This window comes from Physcomitrium patens, chromosome 2 (genome assembly GCF_059467195.1).
Source record: "Physcomitrium patens ecotype Gransden chromosome 2, ASM5946719v1, whole genome shotgun sequence".
Lineage (NCBI taxonomy): Eukaryota > Viridiplantae > Streptophyta > Bryopsida > Funariales > Funariaceae > Physcomitrium > Physcomitrium patens.
The window spans coordinates 10132273-10146593 of NC_143411.1; the positions used below are offsets into that span (position 1 = coordinate 10132273).

A 14321-nucleotide genomic window follows, 5' to 3' on the forward strand; every position below is an offset into this window, starting at 1 on the left:
TGAATTAGTGTTTTTCTTTTTAATTGTTACTTTGCTATAGTTCACCAATGCAAAGCTAGCATCGCCAAGATGGCACTGTGCAGACACAAAGAGATCTTTGCTAGCAAGAGCACACATCCTTCCTGATTATTTCACCACACCCAACCAGCAAGAGTCTTGCACTCACCTGAGGAGAAACGCTGATGAATCAAGTTTGAGACTGAATGTTGCGCAACTTCAATTGGGTACCAACAAGTCATTACTGAATGATCGTTGTAGGTCAATGTTCATCGACTACCGTATTGGTTTCTTGTTCTCATAGACAAAAAATGTATGCTTCGCCGGCAGTGAATGCCAAAATGTAACTGTGCTGAGGGGAATGAAGCCTGGTCCGAAGCTTTAATGTTTACCCCACGTGGACATGAAAAGGCACATGGCTTCGGGCCAGGGGGCATTCCTCACAGCAGAGTTTCACCTAAACTCCTTCGCACCTGACAAAATGGTTCAGCGCCCCCGAAGCTTCGACAGCACTTGTCACTAAACTTCCTGCTGCTGCTGCCTCCCCCTCCCACCCCCACCGGCATGTTTGCGCAGGCCAAGACTTCCAGGCAATGAGCCAACAGATAAAGTTTGTTTTATTTACGATTACAGTAAATTACAGCGATCTTGGGCCAAACTAGCAATTTGGAGATTAATAATTATTTTTTATAAGTTGATCTAAGCACGAATTGCTGCAGGTAAAATTAGACTTAATGTTCGCGATCGAGACCCAATTGTACAAATTGTAGAGTAAGAACACAATAGGCAGCACGGCTTGACAACTTGAGCGCGATCCGATGGAGCGGCCGGCAGTAGCTCCCCAACACAGGTGGGGAAGATGTCAGACATGCACAGATTCCCAAAATGACGTCCTAGTCACTTTGGCCGATTCAATGTGTCCTTACCCTATCAGAGGTCTGAGAAACGTGGACACTGCTGTGCGTTGTGAAGGAAACCGAACTTAGCGATGCTCCGCAGAGTTTGCATATCGTTAGTCTGCGGGTGTCAGATGGATGTGATTTCCTGAATTTCAAGTGCTGCGCGATGCACCTACCAGAAAACCACCACTGCAACAGTTAATACCAGAATAACAGTCAGCACTCCCCAATGACTCGTCGAGTAACTTTGCCGATTATCGTCTACCAAGAAGGGACACACAATTATCAATTGACGATACTAGAGTAGCTTCTGCTAACCCTCGACACAATCCACCACCATCTCACACCCCTGGGCTCTTATTCCAACCTTCACCACCACCCGCCGATTCACAGAAGCTTGCAGGCTTTAGCAGCATCCACCCAGCAAAGTGGTCACTTGCATGACGATCAAATGGTCAGACAACGACAGGCTAATCTTAATTCTCAATAGCGACTAGAGTTCATGCACCTTCCCTACGCGCACAGCATTAAATCCAGACACACCACCATCTGTCGCATCTAACCTCTAGCCTCCCCCCACCCCTCTATCGCAATAGCTAGGTATCCAACCTACACACCACCCAGGCACATGACCATCCCACTCCCACGACATAGGTCCTCCTTCTCACCCCTGACGCGCGATGCACAACTGTGTATGATGTAGCGTCTTACGGCGCTAGCGAATGGGAAGTGGACGGAGGCAACAGCAGCAACGAGCCAGGCAGGGGGGTGGTAATGGGGGTGCAGCAAGGCGCACGGAGACTATATAGGAGTGAGAGAAGAGGACGGGGAGGGAAGGTCGGGTGGAAGCGCGGGTAGCCTGGGGGGGGGGAGAGGCTGGCCAAGAGCACGTTACTAGAAAAGCCAACCAGGGTGGTCGTCGCATGAAGTCCCGCAGTCTAATGATCACGCCGCGCTGATGGTTCCAAGGACGGGGAGCCGAGGAGACAAAGCGCGCGCGCTGCAGTCTAGTCGCGGGCGCCGACGTGGGCGCTGGTCCCGCCGCTGCGTCCAGCTGCACCGCAAGTCAAAATTGGACCTGGTGCCATGCGAGCAGGTAAGTCCCACTGCCATACCCACAACTAGAATATCAGTGGCACCTAGTTCCCTTTGGATTTCTCATTTCTACCCTACATACCCACCTTGCTTATTTCTGTTCCTCCACTCTGGGCTTGTTTGTGGTTTGGATTTTGTATGGGATTTGGTGTATTTTTAGTTGAGGTGCAGCTACACCCATCTCAGCTTTGGGCCCTAAAACCAACAAGAAGACATGTTTTGGATGTGAAAATGAGTCTGGGAAACCAAGCAGTGTTTTCTTTTTTTTGGTTGAATTGTTCTTGGTGTTGCTTGCATGTACATGGGGATTAACTCCTGGTTTTAAGATGTGTCTTTTGTAGTTTGTAGATTCCATTGGGATGGATTGTGTACATAAAAGCAAATCTTAGCCCCAGTGCACAGAGCTTGTATGTGTTAGTTATGTAATACAGAAAAAACTTCTGGAATGTATACTGTCATACCTATTTTTTTGGGAGATCAAAGGCAGTAACTTCTAATGAGTCAAAACTGAAGAGAATGTTTGTATGTTCTACTGATTTTATCTAGGTGTTGTATGAAAAGGGGTATAAAATGCCTCAACTATTGCACAAATTCCATTAGCAACCCTAAGAAATGCACTTGGGCATCTACCACTAATGCATTCAGTGGAGAGTGAGAGAAATAGCCATGTTTGAAACCCCATATTATCATTTCATGGGAGATCTTTAAATATCACCTTCACATTATGTGATATCTATGAACCAAAAGAATTTTCCAACTCGAATTTTCTCTTGAAAGTTGGTGCCTACTTCCTTTTCCTTTTCTTTCATGTTTTAATTGTCACAACTCTTTAGGTTTGTCAAGCCATATTGGAGACAACAAATTTAAACATGGTTTAAGTCTAGATTGTTGCTATTTTAGAGAATTACATTGTGAAGTGTGTCATTAGGGGTCCACTTTGAAAATGTTGAATTTAACTGTTTTTACCATATTAATGAAGTAATGTGTTAAGTAGATGAAACTAAACAGACTTATCTTGTGTCCAAATAAAATTATAAAAGAATGCCAACATTTGGGTGCTTTCAGAAAAAAATGAATGGCTATACATGCTTGATTAAATTTTTGAATGAATTTGAGAATTAGTTTCAAGCTTCCAAAATTACTTTTTAATTTCCATGTCAAAGTACTTTTGAATGAATTCTCAATAAACAGATAAGTATAATTTTGAAATTATTTTTTTTGTTAAACTACATGTTATTTTGTCAGTCATATTCACCCCCTTTGTATTGTGTCTCTCTCAATGTACTATAAAGCTCTAAAACACAATACTCAACTGTCAGAATATTGTGTATTTTTCATTTTTCTCCAAAAATTGCACAAGATATCACAAATCTTTTAAATGCCTTTGAGTTTTATTTTCATTTTTATTTAGCATAATCCTTGAATAAGATCCTAGCAATTAAAATAATATTTGAACGATTAATGAAATGAAAAATTATCCGTAGCAATTCATAGTAAACATTACTAATTACGACTAGAATAGCATAAATATTTAAGAAGTTTTTACAATTTTTTTATTGAATGTAACTTATTTTTTCTAATGCTCCTAATTCAAAAAATTAAAGGATGACTAAAAAATCTTTTAAAAATAAGTTTCAATTTTTAAATTCAGTTTTATTATAATAAAAGTATCTCATAAAAATGAATTGAATGTTGATATTAATTCCAATTATGAAACATCTGTTCTGAACACCACTATTACAAAAAATTACTAACTTTTTTAATCACTTAAAGAAAAATTAGGGAAGGCTAAGTAGAACAAGATCACTAGCTGATTCAAATTCTGAAAGTTATCAAACACCAAAAAAATACTTAATTATCTAACCAACTTTAAAAAAACAGAAAGAGAGAAAGAAGAAGCAATCAAGGACATCGGCACTTGCACATTCTTTCTCATCAACAAAGGAGCTACAGACGTTTTATTCTCTCAGCTGTTCATTTATTTTTGGATTTTTTTTGTTCGTTTTTCATGTATATATATTTTTAATTCTTAGTTATAATTTATTAGTCTTGCTATTATTACTATTTCAACTGTAATCAAATTTGAAGGGAAAAAAAGAAAATCATGGACTTATCTCCAAAGTCAATTGAATGAAACAACACCATTGTGTTGAAGATTTAGTGAATCAGTTCCATACTTATCCATCATAAAAATCAATCACAATAGTGGGCCATTTTGCATGAGAGAAGCAAAACCAAATAACTCAGATGCAACACCTAATATTTCCATGATCACTCAAAAAACCAAATCCAAAATAACATCATTCAAATTTTATTACCCCCTAATATTACCCCCCTGATTTAAACTTTATTACTCCCTGGAATGGAGTCAAAGAGGGATGAAAAGATTTATGAATAAATGTGTGTGTGTGTGTGTTTTGTGGGGTGGATTTTGCCTAAGGGAGTGAATTTGTTGTCTGACATGGTGCCTGCAGACAAGAATATAGAAATCTTCAAGGAGTTTGATTTTGCCTGTGTTTATTGTTGAAATGTGTTCATCTCTAAATGTTTATTTGATATTCATTTTGATATATTTTTTATTTTTCTGGTTACAGAATTGCACAGATAGGTATGTACATCAGTGGTCTATTCACGTTGGATGTTTTTAAGCTTGCATGCAGGATGTGATTCTCATTTGCAGGAGTCTCTGTTTCTTGTGTTTGGATGCATTTGTTAATCTTGTTTATTTCTTTTTTTCTATATTTATTTAGATGTGGTTTCTTTGTGAAAAAAAATGAAATGAGAACAAGACTTGCTTACAAACAAATCCAAAAGTTTCCAAGTAATTAATTGAAAGGAGTATATAAGCATAAACAAGTAGATGCATACTCTTTACCTCTATTTTCTTTCTTTCTCCCCCCCCCCCTTATTTATTTATTTATTTATTTATTTTCTCCCTCTGTTGGATTAAAGGTGGGTCTGAAAGAGTAGCTTGGAGACCCCATAATTACAAAGCCCAGGGGTCCTGAAAGACAGAACTCTGTGGGTGAGCAAGACTGTTGTGATGGGAATGGAGTACTTACTGAATAGTTTTCAGGGGGTGGGGGGGGGGGGGGGGAGACAGCCCTATTTAATAAGCAGGTGGAGGGTGGCCTTCAGGGAGAGTGTTGTTTTGGTATCAACTGTTGTACCCTAATTCATACGGGCTATCTATCTGATGATGTTGTGTGGCCCTCCTCCTCCTTGCCCAGATTCTAGAGTTTACTGTTCAAAAATAAAATAAAGAAAGAAATAAATAAAATTTTGATTTTGTTACAATAGCACTCTTAATCACTGAAGAGAAACAATTATATCTAGAACCTCTACCTTGTTATAATTAAACCAAGTAATACCCCTACGAAAATAGGAAAAAAAAAAAACAAAACAAAACAAAAAAAAATCTCATGACTTGACAAGGTAATTAACCTACTTTCTGAATGAAAAATAAAAGGAAAAGGAAAAGTAAAAGTCTGTTACTTTTTCTTGTTTACTCAATATAAGGTGGCCTGAGACATCCTCATTTAGAAACACTTCAAAACATGTAGAAATCCTCAAACTGTAACATATGCAAGAAAAGTTTGAATACCTGTGTACGTGAAGAAAATGCTGCAATATCTCATCTTTTTCTTTTCTCCTGTGTGAAACATCAAGGTAATTATTCTCCACATAATGCAACTTGATATCCTCATCAATGTGTTGTGCATATTGTAGTAGTCTTGCAATAAATCACCCCCAGGACTTGTTTTCACATCACACATTTCTTCTGCCATAAGACCACCCACACTCCCACCCACCTTGTGGTACTACTTCCACAAAATAAAATAAAATAAAGTGAACCTTCTGCACCTTCAGTTATATCATGTGCTAATTTATTTATTTTAATTGTTGTGATTATTACTGTTCAATGTGGCACAACGAGGAAAGGGGCAGCAAGGCCAAACCACCCCCTCTCTTCCTAGCCTTGTCTCACAACAGACAATCCACAAAGTCCAAAGAGTTTCAAATCCTAAACCCTAGGGTTGTGAGATTGGGGGTGGTTTTAGAGGAGTGCCTTATGCTGAGTTGTTGCAAATCCATTGATCCTGAACAGTATGGAGTATGCACCATGTTTTTTTTAGCACTTTGGTGTTTCTGCCAATAATGATAAATATTGTCCTTCCCTATCAGAAAGGCAATGTGAGGGAATTTATGCACTCTCCATATATCTGCTGCAGCTTCTTCCATGTTACAATCCAATCTCCCAATGCCCATGTGAAAATAGGAAAACTTGTTTGGTTGGGTGGCCCTTTGTCATGTTTGTGTGCAAAACAAGAGCAAGCCCCACGAAGATAACTCCTCCTTTTTTAAAGATTTCAGAGCCCATTATATGTAAGTAACATGGTTGGTTCCAAAACCTTCATCATCCTGTGACATAATTGAATAGTTTCTATGCTTTTTCCAAGCCCTAACAGTGAATCATTTGATATGGAGATTCAAATCCTATTTGTTTGTGGGGTGAAACAAAAAATACAATAGTTACTGCATATTTCAGGGTTGTATTTCACCTCAATGATATTTGTATCTTTTATATTATTTACCTATATGTATAGATATATATTTAACTACTTAATTTGGGGGGAGGGGGGGTTTATCTCATGTCATGTATCTTCAGTACTGGAGGTACAGAGGCACAAAGTATGTACATCAGGAATGTGGGTCTCGGGGCTGCAAGAGTGACTAATTAAATAGTGTGGGCAAGCTGTCTGTCTCAGAGAGGCATGGACTGCTGCCACTGTACCCCTCCAGGGGAGGGAGGGGGAGGGGTCTTGTAAGCCAGCACAAGTGCACTACACTTTAATTGCTAAATGAGGGGGGGGGGGGGGACTTAGGGGGAAGTTGTCTTCTTCTTGCCTCTGCTGGCCAGTGTCCTGCTGCTGCTGGTGTGACCTGTAGCAGACTCTCTCTCAGGATGCTTGTGGCTCCCCCCGTACCACTGCAACCCACCACCCCCCTCTCCCCCTCTACGCTACTCTACTCCACTCTCCTCTTCCCTCACCTGCCTTGGCTACACTAGGCTTGGCTTTACCAGACAGCAGCCTTGTTCCGCATGGAAACTGCAACTTGGGGGGCAACAGAATGGTTCCTTGGGAAACATGAAGGTACAGGAACATTACCCCCCCCCATTCACTCTCACTCATACATATATATATATATATATATATATATTTTACATAAAACAGCTTAGAGGGGTAAACCAATGGAATAAATCAGAGGAGACAAAAATCGTTTTTGATTGGGTACATATCTCATTGTTTTCATCGAAAGTGAAACAATGACTCAATTTTTGATCAAATGGCCAAGAGTAGCATTGCAAGATCATTAGGTGTAGAACTTGGAAGCTCCCAGTTGAAGCTATTACTATTTCATTATAATTATATTACTATTTTATATTATGAAATAACTCTTAATTATGCAAAACATTTGTGGCCAATGGTATGAATTTTCACTAGTATATAAATATATAAATATATATACATATATATAAACCCAAAGACATACATTTTAAAAATTTTCTTTTTGTCTTTTTTAGCTGCATCCTTTCCATGCACCTGTTTCTAAAGGAGAACCTTAAACCCTAAATAGACCTGGGTTTGCAAAAAATTGTGTATGGTACTAGGTTCTTCTGGTATGACCCAGCAATGGTAGCTTCTGGAAGTTTCTAGTAGCATACTTTATTCTCTTTTCTTTGGTGTAGATATGGGAGATGATTCAGGGTTCTAATAGAGGGATAATAGTGTGAATTGGGCACTTGGTACATTTCTTTGAAGAATGTGTTGTGTGTCTGTGGTACTGTGCTTGCTTTCTGCAAAATTTTATAATTCAATGGATGGAGGTAATACAACTTATGGAATTCTTGTTTATAAGTGAAGTGCTAACTTCTCCATGTGTACTGAAGCACTCACAATTGTACTATTTACATCAAGATAAATATGTTGTTGATAAATTTTTATAGACTTTATGAGAAGTAACTTTTTGAAATAGAAAAATGAATATCAACATAACCCCCAATATGGAATTTGGTCATTCAAACCTTTATATATATTCAGTTTTGATTTTATTTTTGATTTTGGAGGCTGAAGATGCTTGAGAACTATTCAGTAAAATACTTATTGGTAGTATACTGTCACGGACACAAAATACAGACTTGAAATCTAACAAGAAGTTCAAGAAGAAGTAGCAGAACTAGATTAAACAGATGAGTACAAGAACAATACCAGAAAGGTGAGCTAGAACTCCAAGAGATGTGTTGTCGAGACTGAAGAACTCTTCAGCCTCGACTCCTATATATACTACTAGCCTATGGTTCTAAGGAAGCGCATCAAGAAGCTTCCCAAGAACTATGAAGCTTCTCGAGCAACTATCCAAGAGCTAGGAAGCTTCTCAAGTAACTTCCTAGAATCTACTAGAATATTATAAGAATCTTCTAGAGCCTTCTAAAGGAATCTTTAGGGAATCTTCAAAGAATCTTTAGGGAATCTTTGAAGAATATTCTAAGAGAATATTCAAGGAATCTTCTGGAAGTTTCTAGAGACTTCTTTCTAGAAGGTTCTAGAAACTTGTCTCTAGAAAGGTCTAAGGACTATGTCCCTAACATCACCTCCTCCTTTAGCTTCGAGGTCTTCGAGAAGCAATGTTATCGTCAGTCAATACCAACGCAAGAAAATGAAGATCTGTTGCATAACCTCTGCTATGAACTCCAATTGTTGTTCACGAGGCAAGTGATTCAATGGTCCTTGAAGCCAACGGTAGTGGCCCACGCCTTCAACTTTTGACCAAGCATGTGTCTTCATTGTGAAATTGTCCTGCAAACAGTCCTTCTGGCTGACCATTGTAGGCAGGCTCGACCTCAAATACAATCACCAGCGATCTGTTGCTCGGAATCCTTCGACGTCGTCGTAGTGCAGGCGGTTCTTCATCTCGCGGTCGTCTTCGTGAGCTAGTTGCTTGAGATGACATGACAAGTATAGTATCTTGGCTATCCATATTCAAAGGCTAAAACAATAAGAACAAACTTGGGCTACTAACAAAGTTCTACGCTATCTTGGAGAGAATGACTACATCAACTATGGATTTTGGTGGTGCTCTCTCCTCTTTTCTGTTTTTTGGATGAGCAAGCTTCAGTAAGAAGCTATCGTCGAAACGGCTTGGGTTTCTCAGGATATCGTCGATGAAACTCCTGTACCTTTTGCGGCGCATTCGCGAGATTTTCGGCTGGCTCCCATGTTCGTTCATTAATATCGAAACCGCTCCAATGTACAAAGTATTCTAATTTACCCCGACTTTGCCGTGAATCCAGGACCTTTTCCACCTCGTATTCTTCGTAGTTCTCTATTTCTATGCTAGGTGGTGGACATTGTACTCTTCCAGGAAAAGACGATTTTCGATAAGGCTCCAACAAAGAAACATGAAAGACAGGATGTACCTTCATAGTAGCTGGTAACTCCAGACGATACGCTACAGGATTGATCTGCTTCTGGATAACAAATGGTCCCAATCTCCGATAGTCCAATTTATCACATGGCCGCTTGGTCTTAATATTTTGTCGAAGCAGCCAAACTTTGTCTCCAATCGTGAATTTAGGTGCCTGATTCCGAAATTTGTCCGCGGATGCCTTGTAAGATTCTTGGGCAGTTTGCAATTGAAGCTTCAATATAGTTTGAAGTTGCGAAAGCTCCTTCACCAATCCTTCAGCTGTCGGATTGTTAATCGTTGACGAACTCCATAAGTCAAGCTTCGGATGGTATCCATAATTGGAAAAAAAATGGCGTTTGTTGAGTTGACGCATGAAGGGTGTTGTTATATGCGAACTTGGCTAGCGGTAGATATGCGGCCCAATCATCTTATTGATAGTTGATGGTGCAACGTAAATATTGCTCTAAAACTTGATTCACTCGTTTTGTTTGGCCGTCCGTTTAAGGATGAAATGTTGAAGAAAGCTTGATATCCACCTTCAATATCTCAAAAAGTGATTTCCAAAACTTTGACACAAACTAGGTTCCTCGATCCGATACGATATCATCTGGTAGACCATGATATCGATACACATTATCAAGAAAGAGTCTTGCTATGTCTTCGCTTGACGATGTCTTCTTGCAAGGGACAAAATGTGCCATCTTTGTAAGCCGATCTACGACAACAAAAATGCTGTCAAATGAATTCGATGGTGGTAGATCCGTAATAAAGTCCATGGAAATCGAAGACCATGGTCGGCGCGGAATAGGCAATGGCTGTAGAAGTTCATAAGGCCGATGTCGAGGGTTTTTGGATCTTGAACAAATGTCACAAGATACAACAAAATCTTTCACATCCTTCCATATTTTAGGCCACCAGAAATCGCGGGAAATAAGTTCCAAGGTCTTATTGAATCCAAAATGTCCTACAGCTGGAAAGTCATGACGAGATTGAAGAACTCGGAGTCGTGTTGGCCCTTTTGGGATATACAACCGCTCTTCGAAATATACTAGATCTCTTTCCGTCTTGAATTTATCATCACTAGCATGTTGCTTGATATCAAGGGCTAGAGAATCTTCAATGGTTGCGGCCCGTACCTGGTCGAGGAAGTCAGCATCAATTAGTACAATAGCTGCGTTGAGTCGAAATTTCTCTGGCTTCAACAATGTCGTGCACTGTTGATCAAATGCTGCATCTCCAGCCTTTGGCGCGAGATATGATCTCCTTGATAATGCATCGGACAACCCTTGTTGCTTCCCAGGCCGATAAGTAATAACAAAGTCGAACCTGGATAGTGACATACTCCACCGAGCTTGACGCCGATTCAAAACCCGAGCCAACATAAAATACTCCAAATTCTTGTGATCCGTATATACGGTCACTGGATGTGCAGTTCCTTCGAGAAAGTGGCGCCACTCTTGGAAAGAATCTACTATAGCAAGGAGTTCCTTATCGTGGATCTCATAGTTGATCTCAGCAGCAGAGAATTTTCGAGAATAGAACGCAACTGGATGGAGCTTCTCATCTACGCCCATCTGTGAAAGTACAGCTCCCAAAGCAAAATCCGAAGCATTTGCCTCCAAATAAAAGGCCTTTGTAAAGTCCGGATGTACCAAGATTGGAGCTGTAGTAAATACCATCTTCAAATCTTGGAATGCTTTTTCTGCGATAAGTCCCCATTCGAGCTTGTCTTTGCACGTTAACCGAATGAGGGGGGCAGCAACTTGAGAATAATTCTTGATGAAGATCCGATAGTAGTTAGCAAATCCAAGAAAACATTGTACGTCCCTAACCGTCTTCGGAACTTCCCAAGACATGATTGCTTCCACCTTCTTTGGATCCATCTTCAATCCTTCCGTAGTCGCGATGAATCCCAAAAACTCCATCTCAGTTTGGTGAAATAAACACTTCTCCAATTTGGCATAGAGTCCTCGCTCCCGTAGTTTTTTGAGTACCAGACGAACGTGCTTCTCATGTTCTTCCTCGTTCTTAGAAAATATCAAAATATCATCTAGATAGATGACAACAAAATCGTCTAGATGCTCTCGAAAGATGTCATTCATCATGTGTTGAAAGACCGCTGGAGCATTAGTACCAAATGGCATGACATTGTATTCAAAATGGCCATACCTTGTTCGAAAAGCTGTCTTCCATTCATCTCCTTCCTTGATTCGCACAAGGTTGTAAGCTCCCCTTAGGTCAATCTTTGTAAAGATCCTTGCACGCCCAAGTTGTTCTAGAAGACCAGAGATCAAAGGCAGTGGGTAGCGATTCTTTTTTGTCACCTTGTTGAGACCTCGATAGTCCACGCACATCCGTAGTGAGCCATCTTTCTTCTTCACAAATAAGATTGGTGCCCCAGCTGGCGACTTTGAATGACGGATGAAGTTCTTAGCTAGATTCTCGTCAATGTACTTTCGCAACTCAGTCAACTCCGTCTGCGATAAATTATAGATTGGTCCAAAAGGTGGTTGTGCTCCTTCTTGCAATTCAATGGCACAGTCATAGGGTCGATGCTCTGGCAGCATATCAGCATTCTTCTTTTCAAAGACATCTTTGAATTCTTCATACTGCTTTGGAATAACCAAAGTCGGAGTTGCATCTTCTTGAGCCGGAGTTGCAAAGATGACAAGAGGTGTATTTTGCTTGGCTTCCTTCATGAAAGCCCTTGCACCTATAAACAAGGATTTTTTTCTAGACATTGTCTTGGTAGATTCCACCTTTAAGGAGTTTGTTGGAAATGTCACTTTCCGCAACTTCCAATCTATCAATGGATTATATCTATCAAGCCAAGATAGTCCCAAAATGATAGGACATGAAGGGGTCTTGATAACATTAAACACAATATTGCTCTCATGGTTTTCAAGACGTACCTTCAATGGTTTAGTTTCATGGATAACATTGCCCGAAGACAATGGTCGTCCATCTATGACTTCTACATGGACAGGCTTAAGTTTCTTTACAAGAGAAATATTGTGAAGCTTGGCAAACTCTTCATCTATAAAGCAAGCGGATGCACCCGAGTCTAATAAAGCATCGACTTGTAGTTCTTGAATACCCAGATGTAAAAGTACCATAAAACAATCTGAAGGTTGAGCTAAGAGAAAGGGACCTTGATTAATTTTGGATGTTGAGATGTCCAGCTGCACGGTCCCTATTGTGGCTGGGCGTCCTTGTTTTCCTGCATGCTTGTACTCCTGGGTCTTGTTGTTTGAGGCTTCTGTTTCTTCCGACAATCTACAGCTTTATGGCCCGCTTCTCCGCAATATAAACACAAGTTTTGTTCAAACCGTCGCTTCCTTTCCTCAGTTGTGAGGGATTTGAAACGTACCGCATCAATTTGCATGGGTTCAGGATCTGTGGAGTGATTCTTTGGACCTTTTGAAAATGTAGCAAATGCTCCATCATTTCTCCAGCCTGATCGTCTTTCTTGTCGTAATTCAAAGAGGCGGTTGTCACAAATAATTGCTTGAGATATAAGTTCTTCTAAAGTATCCGCCTTAGGCATGGTGATCAATAACTTCTTGACATCATCTCTCAGTCCATATCGAAATCGTGTCATGAACGCCTTATCATTCCAATCAAGGTCACATGTAAGCTGTTGAAATTCTGCAGCATAGATTGCAGCAGAATGTGATCCATGTCGCAGATTTTGTATCTTTCTTTCAGCCACTCTTTCTCGATCGCTATCTCCAAACGCAGCAGTAAGTCTCTCTATGAAAGCCTCTAGGTCGTACAATATTGGAGAATCCTTCTCCAATAGTGGAGCAAACCAAGAGCGAGCATTTCTTCATAGAAGAGTACCTATGAAAGCAACCTGGGTAAATCCATTCGGATAACGAGAAGGATATAGGCGTAGGTAAAGCCGTACTTGTTGCACAAAACCTCGAAAGTTGGCTCTTGTTCCGTCAAACTTGTCTGGCATACTCGCTTTTGGTTCTTTCGTACTAATCCTTGAAGTATCTATAGGGGTCGTATGTGACACATGTCTTGCTTCTCTCAGTCGAATAATCTCTTGTTGTAGGCTATGAATTTCGCGTCTAGCTTCTTCGGTCACTAGATCAATTTGAGGTTCTTTACTTGGATTGCGAAGAAATGCAATCTCCTTTCATACACTATTCATAAGAGCTTAAAGATCTGCAAGAGTTGCCACTCTATTGTGTACTTGTGGAGATGCACTGTCTATGACCTGGTCTACTTCCATATTTAGAGAATAGATGGATTAAAATTTTGAGAGAAGAAGAAATTGCTAAGTCTCTTGGAGAAAATTGTAGCACTACCTGTCACTAAAACCTACTCGGAGAAAAGGAAAAAAAAAAAACACTAAACGATTTCAGTTTTAGAGGAGGGTAATCCGCAACCTCTAAAAATGCCTCAATGCTTTCGAGAAGAGGGGTAATCCGCACTCTATCAAGAAGGCAAAGCTCTGAAATCGATGTTAACAGTCTTTTCTACTAGCTATGCTAAACAAAAAGAAGGAATTAATATCAATCCAAGAGAGGGTAATCTGCAACCCTTAGAATGCTCAAGTATCTCCAAGGAAAGGGGTAGTCCACTCTCTGCCTCAAAGAACTAAGCTCTGATATTGTGATTGAGAAAATATCAGTTTAGAGGAAGGTAATCCGCAACCCCTAAAGCGCTAGAATACCTTCAAGAAGAGGGGTAATCCGCTCTCAAACAAGAAGGATTCAGCTCTGATATTAAGATAAAGGTAGTCTCGACAAACTGTCACGGACACAAAATACAGACTTGAAATCTAACAAGAAGTTCAAGAAGAAGTGGCAGAACTAGATTAAACAGATGAGTACAAGAACAACACCA

General features: G+C 40.1%; 1 long non-coding RNA gene across 1 annotated transcript; it reads right to left on the reverse strand.

Moving 5' to 3' along the window:
* Positions 1 to 581: 581 nt before the first annotated feature.
* On the reverse strand, positions 582 to 2990 carry LOC141045011 (uncharacterized). Its single transcript, XR_012216876.2, has 2 exons — positions 1264 to 2990; positions 582 to 1068 (listed from the first exon to the last, which is right to left on the reverse strand). It is a non-coding gene; the product is annotated as an uncharacterized LOC141045011 (long non-coding RNA).
* Positions 2991 to 14321: the final 11331 nt, after the last annotated feature.